Source organism: Ceratotherium simum, chromosome 4 (genome assembly GCF_057802395.1).
Source record: "Ceratotherium simum simum isolate JZ-2026a chromosome 4, ASM5780239v1, whole genome shotgun sequence".
Taxonomy (NCBI): domain Eukaryota; kingdom Metazoa; phylum Chordata; class Mammalia; order Perissodactyla; family Rhinocerotidae; genus Ceratotherium; species Ceratotherium simum.
The window spans coordinates 68,297,685-68,321,517 of record NC_141903.1 but is presented as its reverse complement, the minus strand read 5'-3'; the positions used below and the strand labels follow the sequence as shown (position 1 = coordinate 68,321,517).

Sequence of the window (23,833 nt, the reverse complement as noted above, 5' to 3'; positions counted from 1 at the left end):
CTGCATGAAGAGCAGTAATTGTGTAATATTCATGGAGATCGCAAAATGAGATCTGTGCACCAGAAACAAGAGAAAATATTCCAGAGCTGCAATGCGTCTGTTTTATTTCCATTTGGTGCCAGGTTTTTGCAGCTACTTACAAAGATTTTTCTTTGTCGTTGTCTAGATTCTCAAAAGACCTAATTCCAAATAGCAGGAATAAAACAGTAAATGTGTTATGCAGTGGTTTGACTGTTATTCTGGGTATATGACAAATAACTTCCATCCTGATACCTAAAGACAAAGGCTCTCAAGGGTCTCACCTATTAATTGGAAGCCATGTACTGTGAGCATTCTCTAGCCACCTGACTTTGCATTGTTGCTATTGTTCAAAAGTGAATGGTTTCTAATATCTAGAACATTAATTTGAGTCAAATAATATGTGCAGCAACAATTGTGCAGAAGATTATAATTTGGGCCATAATGGAACACATTTTGAATGTCTGACAATTGGACAACATCGTCCTTTGAAACAGAGGTGCTTATTTCTATTTTGAAATACTAGCAAGGTAAAAAGTTCTTTGGCAGAGTTTTCTCACTTTTTCTTGTGATATGAGTGTAGAATGCTGTTAGAACTGAAAAATGTTTTGTTGGTGGTGTTGCTATTGTTTGGGAAAAGATGAACTTTTAAATTTTGTAAAAAGCAGGGTTGATGAGTTTTAATACTTTATCACTGGAGGCATTGATAAAATGCACTTGTAGGAATATTCTAATTTTTGTCTATCAGAGTAATAGAAAATACAAGAATATTCCCAGTATTAAAATAATTCTATTTGAGTGACTTCAGGAGTTTGTTGATCTCCTTAATATGAATCCTTTATAAATCCCTCTTGGTAATACAAAACATACTTTAGAATAAATATATCACTTATTTATAAATATGTATACAGCAAAAAAATCTCTTATGTGAGGTAAGTTATCCATTTGGTTCTCCAAAGGCACTTTGTTTTCTGTTCTCTTCTTTACAAATATATATTTGTATTTTGTGGCCACTGTTTATAGTTGTAATACAGCTCTAGAAAGTAGCATTTGCATTTGTGTATGGTTAGTGATAGTTTTCAAGCAAATAGAAGTAGAATGCCTTGAAGAGAAGGCAAATATTTTTTCAGTCTACCCAGAGGCACCATTTGGATTAGGAGATTTTATTTTTTGATTATTTTTTTAAAAATTCTCTAGGGGCCAGCCCGATGGTGTAGCGGTTAAGTTCGTGCACTCTGCTTCGGTGGCCCAAAGGTTTGCATGTTGGGATCCTGGGTGCTGACTTATACACTGCTTATTCAAGCCATGCTGTGGCAGCATCCTGTATAAAGTAGAGGAAGATGGGCACAGATGTTAGCCCAGGGCGAATCTTCCTCAGCAAAAAGAGGAGGATTGGCAACAGATGTTAGCTCAGGGCTAATCTTCCTCAAAAAAAAAAATTCTCTTAACATTTTACTTGGATTCCTTTCATAGTATTTATATTCTTCTTGAGATATATTAGTTTCTGAATTTGTTAAAAAGCAAAATTCAACTGAGTAAATTTTAAAGATCTTATTGGCTTTATTCAATGATTCATGAATCAGGAAGCATACAAAATAGCAGTCAGAAAGGAGCTCCGAGGAGCTGTACAAAATGAAAGACTTTTATAGACAGAGGGGAGCAGGAGCAAGGAAGTTATACTAGGCAAAAAGGCAGGTTGGTTATTGCAAGGTCACTTTCCTTTAGGGGGCGGTAGGGATCTATCAGGCAGATTACCTAACTGGTACTGATCAGGCAATTCCTAGTTGATTTTGGTTAAGATTCCATTTCTGGGAGAGCCAAAATTGTAACTAAGTCTTGGTTTGGTGATGTGGGACTTAGCATAAGTGACTCCATTTGGGCCTGTTGTCTTGTTTTTTTAACAATTCCCCCCTTTTGATCAGACTCTCAGCCTAATGGAGATGTGATCAAAATTTAAGACATTAGTGCTACTCCCAGCTACTGCTCTGAGGTTCTTGACTTTTTTCCCCCTGAATCTCTGTGTCGCAGTTACAGGTCACGAGGTTGGGTTCACATCCTCTAAGTTGGTCATTCTCTTCATTCTTTCTCTGACATCCTAGTCTTTGGGAGATTATTTGCTTGGTTAGTGCCTGCAAACATGCATTTAAAGCTTTTGAGATAATACAGCCCACCAATGAGATTATTATAAGCAGGATAATTCCCAGTGTCTGGAGTACACTTTGGAGACACGGTCCCCAAGACCCAAATCAATCAGAATCTAATAACTCAAAGAAAGACCTCATTGAAAGAGTCACTTTCTTAAGCCAACTGGCTTGTTCAGTGATCTTATGTAGCTGAGTCTTAACTTCTCCAGAGGTGACAATGCAAGTGCAGCAAATGATGTTAGCCATAGCACAAACACCTCCTTCCTCTGCTAAAAAATAATCAAGACCTGTCCTATTATCAAAAACAACTCTAGCCAGAAAGTCAAAGGAATTTTTTGTTGGGCAGCTATTGCTTTAGCAGCAGATTCTGCCATATGTTCAAGAGTTCAAGAAAGCTTCCTGATAGTAGCCTCATTTTCACTTACTCCTAGCCAGGGGAGTAGGGATCTGATGAAGGACGTGAGTTTTGAAACATGAATGCCTCTGTGTAATTCATGTTTGAGTCTGGGGCTCAGGACTTTGAAAGGTGACAGCCATGAAGGCCAGTAAGATTTAAGGATCTGTAGACCACACAGGTGGTTTTATTCTGGTTACCCTTGCTTTGTGTCCCTTTCTTATTAAGAGCCTGGACATAATGTTCCCCAAGTTTGGGGTTGTTAACCGGAGACAGGGAAATTGGCCCTCAGAGTTAGGGAGCCTGACATAACAGAGAGAGGGCTGAGTTTTTTCCAGAGAAATTAAGGCATTGGAAATCAGGGAGAAGTTTGTGACAGGCAGCAACAGCATCATGGCAAATCTAAAGTTGTTTGGAGGTTGGATTACCCTCTTTTGCAATGGCCTGAGATATGTGAACAATGACATCTTTCCAAGCCAAAGCAAGGAAAAATGTGTACAAAAGAAACATAAAGACTTTCATGGTGTAAGAATTAGGAAAAGGATGGTAAGAGAAGGAAGGAGGAAAGGAAAGAAAAGTTCTTGATCTGATGTCTTGGGAGAAAGCAGTCTACCTCAATGTCGGCTACTTCTCCTCCTAGTCAATTTGATTTTGAGTTCCCCAGCGTTGTCACAGGACCAAATGTCAAGTGGAGCCTTCTTCACTTGTGAAATATGCACCCAATGTTTGATATCTTGTAATTTGGTAGTGGTGTCAATGATTAAGAGTACATAGTAGGGTCTTTTCCATGAATCTCACCTCTGCAAAAGTATCAGAGTAAAACAATAATTGTCTGTAAATGACAAAAGCTTAAAAATGCCCATGGGCAAAGATCTGATAAAAGTTCAGTATAATGGAATTGACAATAAAATTTGGTTATTTCTGCGACATACACTATTTTAAGATAACTGGAATTATGACTAATAACATTATCAGGACATATCAAATTTACAAGAATTTCATACAATTTCTAGAACACATGTTAATATCATGTATTCAAAGAAATATAAACTAAGAAGTTTATTTGATAATACTTCCCACGTAATTTAACGTATCAAATAAATCTAATTAGTTTAATATTTTACCAAGTGAGACAAATCCTATAAGACTTTCCAGGGGCCCTTTGGGAAACCTCAAAGTTACTCTAAGGTCAAAAAGACTCCATTTAGAATTTGATGTGGGGGGCCAGCCCAGTGGCGTAGTGGATATGTGCACGCGCTCCGCTGCGGCGACCCGAGGTTCACAGGTTTGGATCCCAGGCGCCTGTCAAGCCATGCTGTGGCGGCATCCCATATAAAGTGGAGGATGATTGGCACGGATGTTAGCCCAGGGCCAGTCTTCCTCAGCAAAAAGAGGACGATTGGCAGTGGATGTTAGCTCAGGGCTGGTCTTCCTGACAAAAAAAAATATATATAATTTGATTGGGGGAAGTTGTCAAAATGCCAAAAGGCTTGAACATTTGACTAAATAGCATCTCAGATCATTATGAAATAATACTTAATTATCTATTTAACCAAAGTGACAACAGAAGATTTTAAAGGCAAATACAGGTGGTTACATAGTTGTGAACGAAACTTAACTCTTTTAATATTGAGACTACTGGGTTTTCTTAAGTAATGAAAGACCTGATAAGGAAACATGAAGCAGTGTAAATTATTTTGGTAAGACACAAAATCTTTGCTGTCCAGGCAGATTACTTAAAATATGAAAAAAATGAAAAAAGAAACTTTTCACAATCTCTTATCAAGAGCATACCAATAGTCCAAGACAACTTTGCCCTTTTAACAGAAAAAAAAACAAATTCTAATTTTGTACCAGAGTGTTTTTGATATTAAAATGCATCCATTTTTTTAAACTTAAATTCATTAGCCAGCTTGACCACCCATAAAATTCCTTTCCCAACATTTCTTTTCCACAAACCTCTACCACTTTTTTTCTACCCATTCAGATTTTGTGGTATGTTTTTCCTCTTTCCTATTCTGAAATAACCAGTTTAACTTTAGGACAAAATTATTTTCTTTTTTGTTAACAAAAATGCATCTCCATTCTTCATACCTTTTCTTAATGAAAGCACACGTACTACTTTCCATGCACACAGAAATATTTCCCATATTAATTCTAATAGTTTAATTACAAAATATAATTTTTAACCTTTAAAAACCTTAATTTCTAGAGAAAATCATGAGGTAAACCATTGTAAACTGTAACTGGCAAATTTATGAATATATTTCATAATTCCTAGAAGCATATACTTCTAAAAATGTGCAACGTGTTTACTAACATGGCACAAGTATCTTTAGTTCCTCTGTAACAGGAAGCCAAATGTAGACAAATGTATGTTCACTAATTAATTTTTCAATATTTTGTCATATTTGGAAATGATCTAGATATTTAATGAATACCTATCATTAAGTTATCTCAATATAACTTTGTTTCAAGTAACCAAAAAGATTTGGAAACTATTTTTAAGTAAAATACCATAGAGCATATTATTGTTGAAAAGTTCATTCAAAAACTTTTATTTTACATTTATTTATTTCACTTCTTCTTAACAGTTATGTTTAGATTACTCATAAAAATTTCATGAGACATTAAACAGCTAACCATCATCTTAAATTATATTTCTTGATGACAAATTCTCTAAGAGACAGCATGAGCTTATTTGACTAGTAAACCCAGGTGGACTAAAAGTTGTATTTAATGCTGATAACTCTAGAGACAGGCCTGTTTTAATTAAATCAACAAACTTAAACTAGCTTTTATTTACTCAAGATTTATCCTAGATCACCTGAACTTGAAAAACATTTGGGTTAGTTTTTATATTTCTGAGAGTGTTAGGAATATTTAATTAGGTAACTGCTTATTTTTCTTTAAGCCAATTAAGTAGAACTCTTTTACAAATTAATTTTGGCAATATCATCCAGAGGTAGAAAACTATCACACATCTATAACACATATACATAGACATACATAAGCCTATAGACAGATGCAAACAGATCTTGTAACTTTCATTATAAAATTTTAGCCATGAGATGGGTATGATAATGCAAAACTCACTGGTTTATAAAAGAAAACTTGGATCCAAATCATGTTTCTGGAAATTGGAATAAGTTAAGGTTACCTGCTCAGATAGCTAAAGCTTTTTATTAATATTTGTGGGGAAGACACTTATGATTTTTCATTCACCTAGGTTCCAAATAGCTTTTGCTTTTCTTTTTTCTTTTGATAAGAATTATCTCCTTGAAGTTTGCATTTCAAAGATATAGCCTAGATAAGAGTTCCTGGAGAAAACCAGGTAGAACATTTACATCTCAAAGGCATAGCAAAAGAATGCAAGTTCCTCCAAGAAAGGCTTTTGTTTCCTGAATCCAGATCTTTTACAATATCTGCAAGCCTTCTGAAATAAATAGAAGTTTTGAGATTGGTAAAAGAGATAGGCGGGCTTTGAATTGCTTCAAGAGCTGCATTTCTGTTCTTACAAAGTCTAGGTTTATAAAACAAATACAGTTGTTTTTTGTTTGTTTGTTTGTTTACCTCTCTCTCTCTTTTTTTTTATTGTAGTAAGAACACTTAATATGAGATCTACCCTCTTAACAAATTTTTAAGTGTACAGTACAATGTTGTTAACCATAGGCAAAATGTTGTACAGAGATCTCTAGAATTTAATCATCTTGTATAACTGAGACTTGATACCCGTTGAATAGCAACTCCCCATTTCCTCCCTCCCCTCAGCCCCTGGCAACCACCTTCTACCCTCTGCTTCTCTGTGTTTTACTATTTTATATACCTCATATAAGTGGAATCATATAATATTTGTCCTGTGACTGGCTTATTTCACTTAACATAATGTCCTCAAAGTTATTCCATGTTGTCACATATGGTAGAATTTCCTTCTTTAAGGCTGAATAATATTCCATTGTATATATATATATATCACATTTTCTTTATCCATTCATCTATCAGTGGATGTTTAGGTTGTTTCCGCACCTTGGCTATTGTGAATAATGCTGCAGTGAACACGGGTGTGCAAATATCTTTTCAAGATCTTGATTTCAATTCTTTTGGAAAATCCCACAGAAGTAGGATTGCTGGGTTATATGGTATTCTATTTTTAATTTTTTGAGGAGCCTCCATGCTGTTTACATTGCACCATTTTACATTCCCATCAACAGTGTGCCAGAGTTCCAGTTTCTTCACATCCTCACCAACCCTTGCTATCTTTTGGTTTTTGTTGATAATAGCATTCCTAAAAGGTGTGAGGTGATCTCAAATACAGTTGTTTTTAATCCCTAGAGGAATTGTGTTGCAACTTAAATGGCATCATGGGTTTACTATCCATCCAACTCCATTACTTCAATTTGCTTCTTTAGACCAGGGAGAATATCCTCAACTAAGATGGAAATCAAAATATTCCCATGTTCTAATTTAGAACTTTGTCATTGGAAAGAGTTCTTACTAGAACTTCCTTTCACAAAAGCCTTCAGAATGTTTTTCTTTCCCTCTGCGTAGATAGTTTCATTTTGGCTTATGGGAGAAAGCCTTAAAAGAAGTTCCTATCAGGCTGTTAACATCAGCTTCAAATCTGGTCAACTTCTAACCATACAGCTACTTGAAGAAATCTTTTCAAATATCTTGTCAGGCTTAAGCAGGGACAAGCAGTAAATATTACCGAAAGTATTAAACAACCCCTTGGACTCAAGATCCAGAGCCACTCCCAAAGATAACCAAAAAAAAGAAAGACGTAGACAATCCTGTTGAGGGTCGGCAATAATTGGTAGGACTCTAGCCATGATGGAGTTCAACCCACATATCTGTCCAGCCATATTTTGGAGCTCCCAAACTGATGATTGCCAAGCCAAGCTCTCAGGACACAAAACAAGACATACGAGAAGGCAATAGCTTTCCCTGGGAGAGAAAGGACCAATAACCAACGATCTGGATTTGGAAAGGAAGGGACAATGTGAAATTTTACCTTCCTTTCTTGACTGGGCACTATAGACATAGATTCGGGAGAGCTGACTCTAGTAAGAATTCTCACCCTTCGCTGGCTTCTGGCAGTTTTCCCAGCATCCCACCTGCGGGTTCCAGTGTCTACCAAAATTTGGCAAGGTTTTCCATTAATTTTAATTTTAGTTTCCCCTTTGTTTAAGGGAATAACTGGTGGCAGATTACCAGAGAATCCCTCAGGGTCCTATCAATCCTGGGAGGGGCCCATATGGGGATCCTCCTTCGAGGGTATATGTGGGGGCATCTGTAAGGCCACTAACTTGACAGACTCTTGTTTCTGGTCTTGTAGTCTCTTCAGAGTGAAATACATTTTGACAGAGAATTAGTAGAATGAGTACTCAAGTAAAGGAAGATAGAGGGGAGCAGTAGGAGATATCAGTCTTATAGCCTTTTCAATGACTCTCTCAATGAAACTATTTTGGAATTTTGAAGCCTTTTGGAGTCTTCTGCATGCCAATTAAAATAGGTTTTCCATTCCATTTGATTTGGCAACCATTGCTTTCAGGTGCACTTCTTAAACGATCTTATCTAAATGGAATGTTCCTCATAATGGTCATTTTAATTCTAGTTTGCCTTCAGGAAGATTGGTCCCTGTGCATGAGGAGAGACCATAATATTTTTTTAACATAAAACCAGCCAAGGTCCCTAAAGGGGGAGGGGCCACTCTTAGAGCACTTAGATGACTGGGATCCCATTTTTGGAAGTTTCCCGAGAGCAAAGAAAAAATCCTAGATAGCCTAATGAGTATGTTTAGGATTGAGACTTGGGTTTTGTTTGACAGTCTGCCTTTCACGGGATAGTTCTTTTTCCCAGTGGATAGGCTTTGCCTTGTCTGTCTGACCCATGACCAAGCGTCCCTCATTGCACAGAATTTTCTTGTGGGTGTTGAGAAACCTATCATGAAACGTATTTGCCCATGACTACCTTATCTTTACATGGGAGTCTGGAGCTTCAAAGACAGTTGTCTCTCATATAAAGGTGATGAGCACTCTAGCAGCATTTAGGTGCTCAACCCATGCCCACCAATTTTAATTTTACTTTTAGTTTTGCTCTCAGGAAAATCCACAAGTTTAAATCTAAACCAAGCACAATCTAATTCAGAAACCAAAAGAGTACTCACCAGAAGAACAATCTGTCCTTATCCAAATCTTGAATAAAGTCGGAGAGCTCAACCAAAAGGAAGGAGCTTGAAATCCAGGAAGAGATTCACCAAACCAGAAGCATAAGGTGACTCAAGGAAGAGTTGAATGCAAGGGGGTTAGTGTGGGTACCTTGCTCGATATTGAGGATCTTCATCCCTCTGGGCGTTGTCTCTTTTGGGTCCCACTTTGACACCATGGAATGTAAACCTAAATAAAGAGGTCAACTGAGGCAAGTTCAAATTACCAGAAATTGAATTTATTCAGGAATAGCAGAGGAATTGCAATTCAGGAAATGCATGCTGTGGCAAGCTACAGGTGAATCTGTAGAGGGTTTGGGGGAGGATTGTATTTATGGGCAAGGAGTACAAAGCAGTGTTAGTGCAAGCAGTAAGTTCATTATCTTGAGGATGGGTAGAGATCTAGGTGGATGTTCATTGGTCAAGAGATAAGTCTCAATCTTCTATAAATCAGGCATTTATGGAAAATCAGTCTCTCAGTTCTTAAGTTTCATTCTTCTGAGGGGCCATGCATGAGATTCTCCAGCTCATATCCTCTGGTTCCATTTTATTTATTTATTTATTTCATTTTTGTTGTTTTTTGTTTGTTTGTTTTTGTTTTGTTTTGTTTTTTGTGAGGAGATCAGCCCTGTGCTAACATCTGCCAATCCTCCTCTTTTTTGCTGAGGAAGACTGGCCCTGGGCTAACATCCACGCCCATCTTCCTCCACTTTGTACGGGACGCCGCCACAGCATGGCTCGCCAAGCAGTGCGTTGGTGTGTGCCAGGGATCGGAACCGGCGAACCCCGGGCCACCGCAGCGGAACGCACGCACTTAACCGCTTGCGCCACTGGACCAGACTCATAGTTCCATTTTAGATTGAAATTCGTTCACACTCACTTCTGCCAGTTTTCCCAGGATCCCATACGCAGGCTCTGAAGCTAGTGGGGTTTAACGTAGAGTGTAGCTCCAGTATCTACCAGAATTTGGCAAGGTTTTCCATTAATTTTAATTGTAGTTTCCTTTTAGCTGTTTAAGGGAATAACTGGTGGCAGTTTTACTGGAGAATCCCTGAGAGTCCTGTCAACCATGGAGGGGCCCATATGGGGGACCCTCCTTTGAGGGTAAATATGGGGGTGTCTGTAAGGCCACTAACGTGGCAGACTTTTGTATACAGTGTTGTAGTCCCTTCAGAATGGAAAGGTAACTCAGGATTAGTAGACTGAGTACTCAAGTAAAGGAGGGTAGAAGAGAGTAGTAGGAGTCATGTCAGTCTTATAGTCTTTTATTTTAAGTATCTCTTATGTCTTTAATTCTTCATTAACCTTTAGCAACGAAACTTTCAATGAAGCTATTTTGGAAGCTTTTACATGTCAGTTAAAATAGATATCCCATTCTGTTTGTTTCATTTGAGAGCCCTTGCTTTCAAGTGTACTTCTTAAATGAATGATCTTATCTAATTGAAATGTTCCCCATAATGGCCACTGTAATTCTAGGTTGTCATAGTAAGATTTTGCCATTTTCGCAAAAATCTACAGACTCTGGGACTACAATTCTTAGATATAAAGTAAGCAGATGTGCCAGAAAGTGGCACACTCAATTCTTTGAAACTTGAGGATCCCATTTCTTTAGCTAAGCCTTACATCTCTAGAGCCAAACTAATAACTAAGACAGATGTGCCACTGAGTTGGGGATTCTGTGGTGTTTTACAGTGTGCCTCTTTGCATGGAAATTTTCTTGAGATTGGTAGTGACCTACTGTCAATATAACCTGTTTTGTGACCAACTTATCCTAGCACAGTTAGGTCATGAGCACTCTAAACAGCTTTTAAGTGCTCAACCCATGCCCACCAATTTTGCAGCTTTGCCTTCTGAGATTCCAATTAACAATACATCTATTATTCCTTTACCTCATGTGCATCAGCAGAAACCAACAGTAAGGGAGAAAATGGAACTGTGGACACCAGCAGTAACCAAAAAGATGGTACTGCAGACTGGCCAAGAGAAGACCTGAGGTGAGCACCACCAGCAGTTCCCAAAGTGGACTGCAAACTAAACCACAGACCTCACAAAATGGGGACTGGGACTGCGCCTGAACCAAGGGCTAGGAACTCAGGCTCCGGGTGGAGCTGTCTGTCAGCTCAAGCTGACCTCCTAAGCCCTTGAATGGGACCATGGATTAACCAAGGACTGGTGCTCTGTTAGAGCCTCTTGACAGTCTAAACTGACCTGTAAACTCTGGACTGGAAAGCCAATAAGATTAGGAGATCAACACAAAGAGAGCAGAGCTCGGATCTGTGAGAAACTTACCCATGGCCCACAGAAATGGTGAGAAAAAGACCTCAAAGAGGTCATGGGTACCAACACCTGTGTTTCTCATTGTCTCTGAAACCATCAGAAGTCTCCTTTGGGTCTCATCACTACCACCAAACTGTTAAACAAAATTGAACTGAGTAAATTTTAAAGATCTTATTCAGTGATTCATGAATTGGGCAGCATCCAATCTAGTGGATAGAAAGGAGCTCTGAGGAGCTGTAAAAAATGAAAGACTTTTATAGGTGGAAGAGAGTGGGAACAAGGAAGTTATACTAGACAAAAAAGCAGGTTGGTTATTGCAAGGTCACTTTCCTTTAAGGGTCGGTCAGGCAGACTACCTAACTAGTGCTAATCAGGTGATTCCTGGTTGACTAGTTGAAGATTGCATTTCTGGGAAAACAGAAATTGTAATTAAGTCTTGGTTTGGTGATTTGGAGCTTTGCATAAGTGACTGTTTTGGGCCTGTTACCTTTTTAACAAACTTATAATTGTTACTAATAAACTGAAAGCTTTGAGAGTAGAAAATGTGTCTTCCTTGCTTGTTCCTCACCTGTGACATTGGGCATATCAACTTGCTTATTGTAATAATACAAAAATATTGACTACACTTTATGGAGTCAAATTGAAATTGAAAATGGTAGGGCAGAGAAAGGAAGGTATAAGAGTAGCTAAATCCTGATTCCTTTCTAAAGCTACCTCATAATTCCTTTTACTACATGGACCCCTGCAGAAGGGAGCTAAGTAATTCTCAAGTCACCCGCCAATTTTCACTCCTAGGAAGGAAGACATTGTTTTTCACCACAGCAAGCTGTGTGACCCAACCCTAGCCTGCCACAGTCTATGGACTAGAAATGCCTCCTTCATTTAATGCATTAGGTGACTCAGGTCAATGGTTCCTGGCACAGGCATTCCTGGGACAATGAGCTTCCTTGTTCTGGTAGCTTTTTTTAGCAAAGTCTGTGGTTTTATATATTTATTTGTATTTAAACTACCTTGGTAGTCAAAATCTTCATGATTTGTGAGTCCCACAATGTCTGTGAGAGATATTTTTGGATTGGAAATAAATAGGCACTTTTCTGTAAGCCAGATTTTTCTTTGTGCAGGAAAAGTTTGTTTTCAATCAGTGCTAGCAACTATGTATGTTGTACTCTATACATACATTCTATTCAAGCCAAAGTGCTTTCCGGTATAGAAAATAGCAGTGGATGGTGCTCTTTTCAGACTGACAAATGGCAATTTGGTACAGTAAGAACATCTTACTTAGCTGTAGCAGATTAGGGAGTCCAGGGCTAAGATAAATCTCCTAAATTTTTGTTTGAGACACTTCTGTTACCTTAATTGCACATTTCTCTTTGCCTAAATTTAGGGATTAAGTCTACTCCTTAGAAACTGTATCTTAAGTTACTAAGAAGTAGGAATTCACCATCTAAAGTTTCTATTTAATATGGCCAAGTACTTTGTATCTTGATAAAAATACACAGTTCCATTATGTTCCTTTTCAGATGATTTTTCCCTTTATACTTTGGTTGTATGTGAGGCTGTCTATATCTTTTATTCATATTACTCACCAATGACATTCTCAAATTGCAATTTTACAGTGTGTAGTAGATTGACTGGTAATTGAGTTGTAGGCATCCTACATAGCATCTTTAGTTGTCTTTTTTCATCATGTCAGTTGCAACAAAGCATTGCTCTGTCTCAAGAATGACAATTTCCCATGGATCTGAATTTATGGCTGCTTAGAGCATTAGTCACAGGGATCAACAATGATACAGTCCTATGTAATAACTCAGACTGCTCAAGATAATCTGAAAAAAATGTTTCATTTATAATATTTGCTTTTCACATGCAATTCTTGGATATAAATATTAGTAATCGTAGAACCTCAAAATTGTGTGATGAACCAAAAAGGCTTAATGACGCTGAGGGAAAAATGGTTTTATAACCATATAGAATCTAGGGCAATGCTTAATGTATAATAAAATGGAGATTGTGATTATTTGTGAAATAGCTACTCCCCGCTTCATCTTCATTATTTTTCCTTTTTGTGTTTTCCCTTCTAACTAGCTATGTGTGGAAGGGGGGTGTCCCTGGATTCTGTGTACACTGTCCCCAGCCTGTATGTACACAGAGAGGGGATACTACGTTAGATAAATCCTAAATATCCTACGCTTACTTTTTCTCAGTCTTTAGCAAAGGTAAAACAAAATAAAAAGCTAATAAAATAAAATAAAATGAGCTGGAGAGCCATATTCTGTCTTGGGTATGATCTGCATGTTTACTAGTCCCTAAACATTCTCCTGCTGATGCTTCCAAGTATGACTGAGTAGTGAGTCACTTGTATTAAAACCTAAGAACACACCACACTGTGAGAAGCCAGCCAAGGCTCCCTGGATAATTGCCATGTAGAAAAAAAGCAATTCTTTCAATTTCTAGAAAATATTTCTTTAATTTCCTCCCTTATATTATGAGGTGATTGGGAAAATTAATCTGTAAATCCCTTTGGGAGCAAGTATTCTAATTTTCTTTTAAGAACCTCTATTGTTACCTAAGAATATCTCATTAAGCCCTGCTTTTCCTAGGGAACAAGAAGGCAGCAGGTGATAATGAAATAAGAAAGAAAAGATTCTAAAAGTTATGCTTTTTACCAATGAAAATAAAAAGGTGTTAAATACACTTTTAAATTAAGCATTTTCTTAAATTTAGGACCTGAGCATCTGTTTGACTTCATTTCTGGAAGCTCTTTACGGCAATTTCTCTCTATGAGGAGGCAACGTGAAAGGCATTGACATTATTAAACATGCTAAAGCCTATTCTCAGATTCAGGCCTTATCTGGTAAGCTGACTAGAGAATAATTTCCCTTTTGATTAGAGTCAATTATATAGAAACTTCTCATCTCTTTGAGTTTTAATATCTTGCATTTATCATTTTTATTCAAGACTCTAAAGTAGGATACTTTTTTGTAGCTTTCAGGCAGAGACATTATAAGCAAGATGAACAGCAAAATCAAATTCTTGTTGTATATTAAAGCCTAATGTGTTTGAAAATGCTTTATCACCAGAAATGGTGTTCCTGAATGAAACACCATAGTGGATGTTAAATTTGCATTCCTTTAAATTTCTAATTTGTGATTTTCAAAGGAAACTATCTTTCTTGTCTTTCACATTTAAACAGCTTTCCCCATTGTATATCAAATAAGTATTTTTGGAAGGTATTGCTAAAATGTTGATAGATTCTTAAGATTTTGCAGTTGATAAACATTCAAGCAATATGTATGGTTTTCTTTATCTCCAAGGGTTATACTCCCCTTATAACTCTTATTGTGTAACTCCCAAAAAAAAATCAATTCAAGAAAGGGTTATAATGGATTGACAGTGATTTATATGAAAAGCATTTTCCCTTTGACACTGTCGTTTTACTTCTTGAAAAGTCAATGTTACAGGATCGTATATCTATATATCTATCTATATTCAAAACTTGGCCAATGCATTTAACAAATGCACAGAGCTGTATATAATGGTACTGTAAATGAGTGTTGATGAAATAACTTGTAGTTTGTGTTCAGCATTATTTCCTTTATAACTGGAATAAATATAAATTATATATGTATTTTGTTTTTTCAAATGCAAGTTGGAGAACTTTCCTTGCCATACATATGAATCTACTTCATTATATTCCATTTTTAACAATATGCCATGATATTTTTTGTATCATGATTTATTGAACAGTTCTGCTATTAGTGGACATTTAGTCTCTCTCCAAGTTTTTTTTAAAAAGTATAAAAATGCAATGTATTTTATGCACACAGACTTTTCAAGATATCTTAAGGAGGTATTTCTGAGTTTAAAATTATGCACATTTTAAATACAAATTTTGTGATATTGCTTGTTAAAAATGTTGGACCAATTAACAGTTTGTTGAAATGTTCCTGAGAGTTTCCCCACAATTTGGTCAATCTTAACATTATTAAATATATCAAGTGTATCTTTCAATTTGTAGTCTGACGGAAGAAAAATAAATATTTGTTTTTACTTTCCAGATAGTATGTCAGGGCAAATATTTTCATATGTTTAAAAATAATTTTTATGTATTGTTTTGTGACTTTCCTGTTCATAAACTTTTCTAGTTATTTGGTTAGGTTGTTTACCTTATTTTCTAGATTCCATTATTTTCTTATGAATTTGTTTCTGACATATTTTTGTTTTATAAAAGTGTTTCACATTATGTAATCAAATGCATTCATCTGTTCCTTTGATTCCTTCACCTTGTAGCTTGTTAAATGAGTCTTCCTTATCCTAAAGTTATAAACTTTATATTATTGTCTTCTGATTTTTTTCTTCTAAAGTTTTATATTTTACATTTAGTATCTGAAATTTATTTATATTATGTGGTAAAAGGTAGATTTCCAACCTGTTTTTCTTCTGGAAGCTTAATAGTTTAGCTCTAATATTTTGGTCTATGATCCATTTGGAGTAAAGTTAATTTGTATCTGGTGTGAGATAACGATTAAGCTTTTTTTTTTGCTTTTTTTTTGCGGGGGGGGATAGGGCTCTCCAGTTTTTCCAGCACCATTATTGAAAAGATTTCCTTTTCTCCACTGTCAACTGTGTCAGAAGAGAAAAAGGAGAAGAAGAAGAACAAGAAGTGACTCTGGGGATGTCCGTGGGTGCCATAATAGGGATAGACCTGTCCTGTAGTGGTCACAGGAATGCACATACATGAAAAAATTGCACAGAACTAAATACACACACACACAAAGTGCATTTGAAACTGGTGAAGCCTGAATAAAGTAGATTGTATCGATGTCAATATTCTAGCTGTGATATTATACTGTACTTATATAATATGTTACCTTTGGGGGAAAATTGGGCAAGTGGTCTATGGGATCTTTCTGTATGTTTCTTACAATTGCATGTGAATCCACAATTATCACAAAATAAAATGTCAAAAAATTATTTGTAAAAGCATTCTAAAAGTTAATACTTGTCACAAAAATAATTTTGGAAATTCCTGAATCCTTGAAATGAAAGCCAGGGGTTATATAAAACAAATTATGGGTTTATCATGACCAGAAGAGCAATAGAGTGAAACAAATTTTCAAATCAAGACTTATTAAATAAACAGGCAACTACTGGAGAGGTAATTGTTACTGATCTGTCTCATTCGCTATAGTAAGGCTTTTCATCTCAGTAGAATGACTCCAAAAGCTACAGCACAGGGTGAAGAGGTCAGTGGGAATTAGTAAAGACTTTCACAAGGCAGGCTAATGACCAGTTAAATTCTATAAGAGGAGATACTCCACATCTCCATGCAGCATTGGTTTGATTATTTGACTTTCCAGTCAATTAGTTCAAACAACCTATTCAGTAAAAAGCTATTAAACTAGTTGTGCATATAAATGGAATGGATAAAAATCCAGTTGCAACAGAAAAGTAATTAAGTGATTAATTAATTAAGGTTCCATTTCCATGGCAATTATTAAGACTTTTCATCACTTTGAGCAAAATGTTCTGTCCTCAGGAAGTCTATAAAATGCTTGGAAAAATGAGAGTACAATGAGTTTCCATGAGAATTTTCTTTTAAATATGCATATCACCACATCCATGGGGATGCTATAGGAAAGCAGATGTCAATTCAATAGGAAATGTTTTACCATTCTGACATGATCGAAGATAAAATGCACTCTCTTTTGAAGTTAGTAGGCTCTTTTTTTGAATATATTCAATCATAGTTGCAAATGTTCAATCATAACAGTAATATAAATTTGGCGTGGAAGAATTGTAAATTGCATCAAAAAAGAGTCCTTCCTAATTGATGTATTTTAAAAAAAAAGAACTTTACAGCTGGATGGACTGAGTAATCATCTGTTAATTCTAGCCCTAAAGTGTGTTGAAAATGAGGAAAAAGAGACCCAGGAATCTCAGTGGTGCAGCTCAGAATAGAGTCCAGGTCTTCTGACTTTGATCTTTTCCTCCTATCAGCCAGTGTTTAGTCTCCATTTCACACATACAGTAGTCCCCCTTATCTCTGGAGGATATGTTCCAAGACCCCCAGTGGATGCCTGAAACCATGGATAGTACCAAACCCTATATATACTAAGTTTTTTCCTATATGTACATACCTATGATAAAGTTTAGTTTATAAATTAGGTACAGTAAAAGATTAACAATATAATGTAATAAATTGCCAGCGTCACTGCTCTTGCATGTTGGGGCCATTAAGTAAAATAAGGGTTACTTGAACACAAGTGCTACAATACCATGACGGTGGATCTGATAACAGAGACTGCTACTAAGTGACTAATGGGCAGGTAGCGTATACAGTGTGGATATGCTAGACAAAGGGATCTTTCACGCCCAGGGTGGGACAGAGAGGGATATCTCGAAAGTTCATCATGCTGCTCAGAACAGCACACAATTTAAAACTTATGAATTGTTTATTTCTAGAATTTTCCATTTAATATTTTCTGACTGCAGTTGATCTCTAGTAAGTGAAACTGTGGAAAGCAAAATCACGGATAAGGGGGAACTACTGTAACTGCTCAATTCCAAAGGGGGAGGAAGGCAACTACTTGTAAGTGTAATAAATGGTTGTCAATATTTTTCATATTTCCTTTTTTTTTTACTCTGCTATTAATTGCCTTCCTTGACAGGCACTGTACTTCCTTAAAACTTTACACATAACCTCATTTAATCCTCACAACAACCTTCTGAGATACATATTAATTACTCCCGTAACAGATAAGAAATGAAGCACAGGGGTGACAAATGATTCGCCCAACATGGTGTAGCATACGTAAAGAGGTTAGAGGATTTTTTTTCATTATACCATGTTTTAAAGAGCAGGGATAAAAAGCAATTTTGTTCATAGTTTTTAGTAAATTCAAAGATGTATGCACCTGGTGATGCAGAATTCCACATTTACATATATACTATAGATATGCTTTTGCACATGAGAGATAAACAACTATCTTTATACATTAAAAATTGGAATAAGAAAAGCAAAATGTGGCATATCATATGACAGAATACTATAGAGCACTTAAAATGAGTACAATCTCTCTCTCTCTCCTTCTCCCTCTCTCCCTCCCTTCCTCTCTCTCACTAAACATGTGTACGCTCTTTTGCTAAATTACTCAAAAAAGCTTGTTCTCTTTTTCAGTATTATTCAGGGAAACAAACTGAGATGAATTTTAAAGCAAAACAATCTAGAGGCTAATATAATAAAAGGCCAGGTATCTATAGCAACATAAACAAAAGCTTAATTCTAAATATAAAAATGTGGAGATGTGAGAGAGCGATTTAGACGTTTACAAATTGAAAACATAAATAAAAACCTGCAAAAGGGAAACACCACTTCAGATGAGGCACTTGAAAACAATTGATGCAATTAAATTATGAAGAGAAAGGCACCAGGAAAAACAAGGCGAGACACGAAGATTGTTTAAAGTGCTATAAGTGAAATGATGGACTCTTCCCACCTCAGCACGTTTTGACGCTCTAGCGTATCTCCTTAAACTCTTCCATCAATTTGTCTAAGACTCAGATGATTTCTTCAGCGCTTCTAAGAGGTTTTGAGGAGTCAGAACACATTATTATGGTTATTAATCCTTAAGTTTCCAGGAGTAAGTTGATCACTTCCCAGAACCAAATAAAAGTATCTCACTGGGCTATCACAATGACTAGATGCAATAATTACCACATTTCACTTCCTATTTTCCCACTTAATAGAATGGAATGAACAGTTTGAAGACTAGTTTCTTAAGCACCTATAAACAGTTTCACTCTCCTGAGCCATATGTCCACTGCTCAATGCTATGAGTGCTCTCCCTCACTCTGTCCTCCTTCCTCTCCCGTTTATATTTGTCTCCATTTGCAGTTTCATTAGTATCTTCTGTGAGACTGCTGTGCAATGCTCCTAAGGATCATTGCCCAAACCTTAGGCAAGAAATCTGGTGACAATGATTTTTTGGCATCTGTTTTCTCAGTGGCATTTGACAGACGTGGGGTTTGGGGTATTTACTTATTCCTTGAGGTCCTTAATTTGCTGAGTGTTATTAATGAAATCTTACTTTTTATAAATTATGTTATGCTTTGCAGAATGCCTTTACCTAGGTTACCTCATTTGATTTTTATGACATACCTGGGAAGTAATCAAGGAGGTATTCTGGCTCCTATTTATACTGTTTAGGAAAAGAAGACTTAGATAGAGTTAGTGACTTAACAGAATGTGTCACAGCGATGCTACCAGAGCCAGAGCTTGGATCCAACATTTTTTTCCATGTACAATACTCTCTAGTAGCACCTTGTTTCCCATAATAAGCAGTGCTATAAGCTTGTGGTAGGCAGAATAATGGTTCCCCAAAAGTGTCCACTTCTAATCTTTAGAATTTGTGGGTATGTTATCTTACTTCGCAAAAGAGACTTTATAAATTTGATTACATTCAAGATCTTGAGACGGGAGATTCCTAGATTATCTGAATAGGCTCGATGTAATCACAAGAGTTCTTGTAAGGAAGGAGGTGGCAGGAGAGTTAGAATCAGAAGGAGAGGTGATTAATGGAGGCAGGTATCTGAGTGATGTGGGGCCACAAGCCAAGGAAGGCAGGTGGCCTCTAGAAGTTGGAAAAGCCAAGAAAACTGATTCTTCCCTTAGAGCCTTCAGAAGGGACACATCCCATCTCACACTTTGATTTTAACCCAGTGCAACCCATTTCAAACTTCTGACCTCCAGAACTATAAGAGAATAAATTTGTGTTGTTTTAAGCCACTAAGTTTGTAATAACTTGTTATAGAAGCAATAGGAAACTAACACAAAGCTTTTGAGATAATACCTCTTGTAAACAAATACCTCAATGATTTTGCTCTGTGTCTAATACTCTGACTAGGAATTTGTCTCTCAATAGAAAACCATGAAAACATCAAAACTAATACTTGCACCTTGATTTATTGTTTTGTGTTTTCCTTTCTCTTGACTTCTTTCATTTTTTAAACAAAACTTTTTGTTCATTAATCATACCTAAGGAATATGTTTTCCACATTCTTAATACACTTCCAATCTTTTGATTCCTTCTGGGGTAATTTTATAAAAAGGAAGGATTAGCCTTTCATTGTTGTATGCCATGTTAATGAATTGTGTGTGATCACAGCAATTTACTACTTGCAGAGGCCAATATGCAATGGGATTCTAGGAACCTTATTGCTGGGTTCCCTATAAGGTGAGAAGTGAGTAGTATTTTCAATATAGTCACCTCCATAAAAAATCAATATTGCTTTATTTTAAGTTACTAATGTTAGCTTCTATATGGGCCTCCATTACATTTTGTCTATGTATTAAATAAACTTTTGTCAAATGAGGATAATCCTGGTCATATGTGCTTAAAGACTACTGGTACAGGTTTATTATCATGAATTCGTGCCACATCTTCTTTGCTCCTACCATGGCGTGGAGGTGCCAGTAACGCTTACACAATCTCCTGGATTCGAAGACAGGCATCTTATCTGAAGTCAACAACTGTCGAATTTAAAGAGCCACTCAATCTATGATGTTAAGGGACTGTAGAGTAATTCCTGGAGGGCTGAGCCTTTATTTGTCTTATCCTATCCCAATATGAAGCACTAAAGGTTTGCTGGGAAAATAAATGGTGATGTAAATGGACCAGGAAGCCCCTCTCTGTATCCCAGGGGTCCCTCTTCTATTTGTCATGGATTGCAAATGAACATTTGTAAATTCTCCTTAAGAATTTGAGGAAGAATGAGCGTGGGATATTCAACATCCTCAGTCATTGAATATATTAATGCATTCAAAAGAGAGTAAAAAAGACCAAGTTCAATTTTTTCTTGTTCAGTTACCATGAAACTGTGCTTGTTTTCTTCTCAAAGCCATTTTTTTAACAAGTAAGTAGTATTTATTGCATCACTCAATTTCTCTTCTCAAAAAAATTCAGTTACAAAATTTGACGTAAATTATAATCTTTTAATTCACACACAAATATGTGAAATGGAAAAAAACAAAATTTTATGCAAAAATACCTTACTATCTTGATCTTGAATAGAAATTATACAAGGAATGAAAAGACAAAAATTATCTCTATTTTAAAAACATTTTTAAATTACCCTCCCTCTCATGCACATATAAAATATGGCTGATAATAAAATTTATTATCATATCTAGTTTTAATTCTTCAGACCATCTAATATACCAGCTGATATGGACTTGAGTAGTTTTTGCCAAATCAGCAATTATTCATCCCTTTTCTTCCTTGCTTGCTTGCCTTTTTTTAAATCACTGTATTGAAGTATGACTGATTTACAAAAAGCTGTACATATTTAATGTATACAACTTGATGAGTTTGGAGATAAGTATCCACCCAGGAAACCAACACCACAATCTATGCGATAAACGTATCCATCATCTCCAAAAGTTTCCTCCTGCCATTATCATTATTATTTTGTGTTAAGAACACTTAACATAAGATCTACCCTCTTAGCAAATTTTTAAGTATACAGTATAGTATTGTTAACTATAGGCACTATGTTTAACAGCAGATCTGTAGGAGTTATTCTTCTTGTCTAAGAGTACCCTCTGACTAATACCTCCTCCTTTTCCCAATGCAGTGTTTATTCTTAACCTATAAGCTGTGCATATTCTTCAAGCATCAAGAGAATAAGCCAGTGTTAAATTACCATATCTGCTTTATGCTCTTTACCTTCAGTTGTCTTCTGCGCTTTTATGAGCTCGTTGACTACTCTAAATCAAAGCACTTAAATAATCTTACAGATATCCACTTGCTTACTCATCTAGAACTCATTATTATTTGAGAGAACAATGAAGCCTCTGGTTCATTGTCATTATGATTTATAATGTTTTGAGGAGTAAAGGAGATTACAGTAATTTGAAGTTATTACTGTATAGCATTTTTTTTTCAATGCAGACTTCAACATTTTTGAAGGTAATACTTCATTTTTTTTCCCCCTAGCAACAGACTTTGGAAACTTTAGATGAATGAATAGATGAAAACCCCTTGTTTACTAAGAGCCAGTCTTCTCATTTCCCACCCCTAGATTAACAGGATCACCTTTTATAATTTTCATTTGACCTCACATGCATGGGATTCATGTCAATAATCCTGATGCTATGGCCAATAGTATTAGTAATTTATTATCAGGGCTACATAGTATAACACTTCACATTGGAGAAAAAATTTTCAAAAGTTTATTTTAAAGTATATAGTAAATCAAATTATACTATAAAAAGTGCTATTTAGTGCTATCAAAGGGACAACAATGATAAAATCACATAGTGTTAAACAAATGTAAGTCCAATATCTAGTGAATGATCTTGGCATTCCAGTTTGTGAAATTTTCACGATATTCATAATAACGAGAAATGATAATGCTGAGAGAGGTTTTCTCTAAATTAAACATGGCATAAGGATCCATGTGTTCCACAAAGCATGAAAACATCTGTTAACTGTATAAGCCTAAATGCACATTTTTTAACTTACTAATTTATAAGTTGTTTCAATGTACATAGGTGATTAAGGAAATTGTTTATCAGGATAATTTGAGTTAAGCAGATGCCTCAATTAACTAGCTATATTAGACACCATTTTCTCTGTCCAGGTTCACTCAAATTAAGGTCTAAATTTGCATTTTAATTTTCAAATGAAGGCATAGCTCAAATAAATTTGATTATTAATATAAGTTGCTCACTCCAAATGCCACATTATTCAAGAAATAAATTTTAAAACCTAGTTATATATACATATAACTTTTACCCCTCCAAAAGATTTCTTTAAACATTTTTTAGATAAAGTTTAAGTGTAGCTAAAGTTTAGGTGTTTAATATATAACTACATATATAAATATTCTAGGTATTTTCATTAGTTATATTAGAAGGTTTAAAAATATCTATAGAACTCTATGTAGCGTATTTAAAACATTTTGCAGCCACTCTCCTAGTTGTACAATATGGAAAATAAGCAAGTCAGTAAGTAAATATTTTAGATGGCATTCAGACAAATGGGAATATATGATTCAATAGGACATGCACTCTCTATGGACGATGCAGACCTTAGAAATCAGAAGATAGCATTCATAAATATTTATGCACCCAACATAGGGGCACCTAAATATATAAAGGAAATATTACCAGACCTAAAGGGAAAAATAGACAGCAATATAATAGTAGTAGGGGACTTTCATACCCCAGTTACATCAATGAAAAGATCATCCAAACAGAAAATCAATAAGGAAACATCAGCCTTAAATGACATAGTAGACCAGAAGGACTTAACAGATATATGCAGAATATTCCATCCCAAAGCAACAGAATACACATTCTTCTCAACAGATCATATGTTAGGTCACAGAACAAGAAGTCTTAATAAATATAAGAAGACTGAAATCATAGCAATGATTTCTGACCAAATGGTAAGAAACTAGAAATCAATTACAAGAAAAGAAACTGGAAAACTCACAAATATGTGGAGATTAAACAACACATTACTGAACAACGAATGGATGAACAATGAAATCAAAAGAAAAATACATACCTAGAGCCAAATTAAAATGGAAATACAATATATCAAATCTTATAGGATGCAGCAAAAGCAATTCTAAGAAGAAAGTTCATAATAAATGCCTACCTAAAGAAACAAGAAAAATCTCAAATAACCTAACTTTATACCTCAAGAAACTAGAAAAAGAAACACAAAGCCCAAAGTTAGCAAAAGGAAGAAAATAACAGAGATCAGAGCAGAAATAAAAGAAATA

General features: G+C 35.8%; 1 long non-coding RNA gene across 1 annotated transcript in view; it reads right to left on the bottom strand.

Moving 5' to 3' along the window:
• Positions 1-3,483: 3,483 nt before the first annotated feature.
• Positions 3,484-23,833, bottom strand: part of LOC147917316 (uncharacterized) — a 131,720-nt gene continuing 111,370 nt past the window's right edge. The window contains exons 2-3 of the long non-coding RNA XR_015551999.1: positions 8,723-8,951; positions 3,484-3,988 (exon numbers count right to left, since the gene is read on the bottom strand). This is a non-coding gene — a long non-coding RNA (uncharacterized LOC147917316). The remainder of the gene's footprint in view (positions 3,989-8,722; positions 8,952-23,833) is intronic.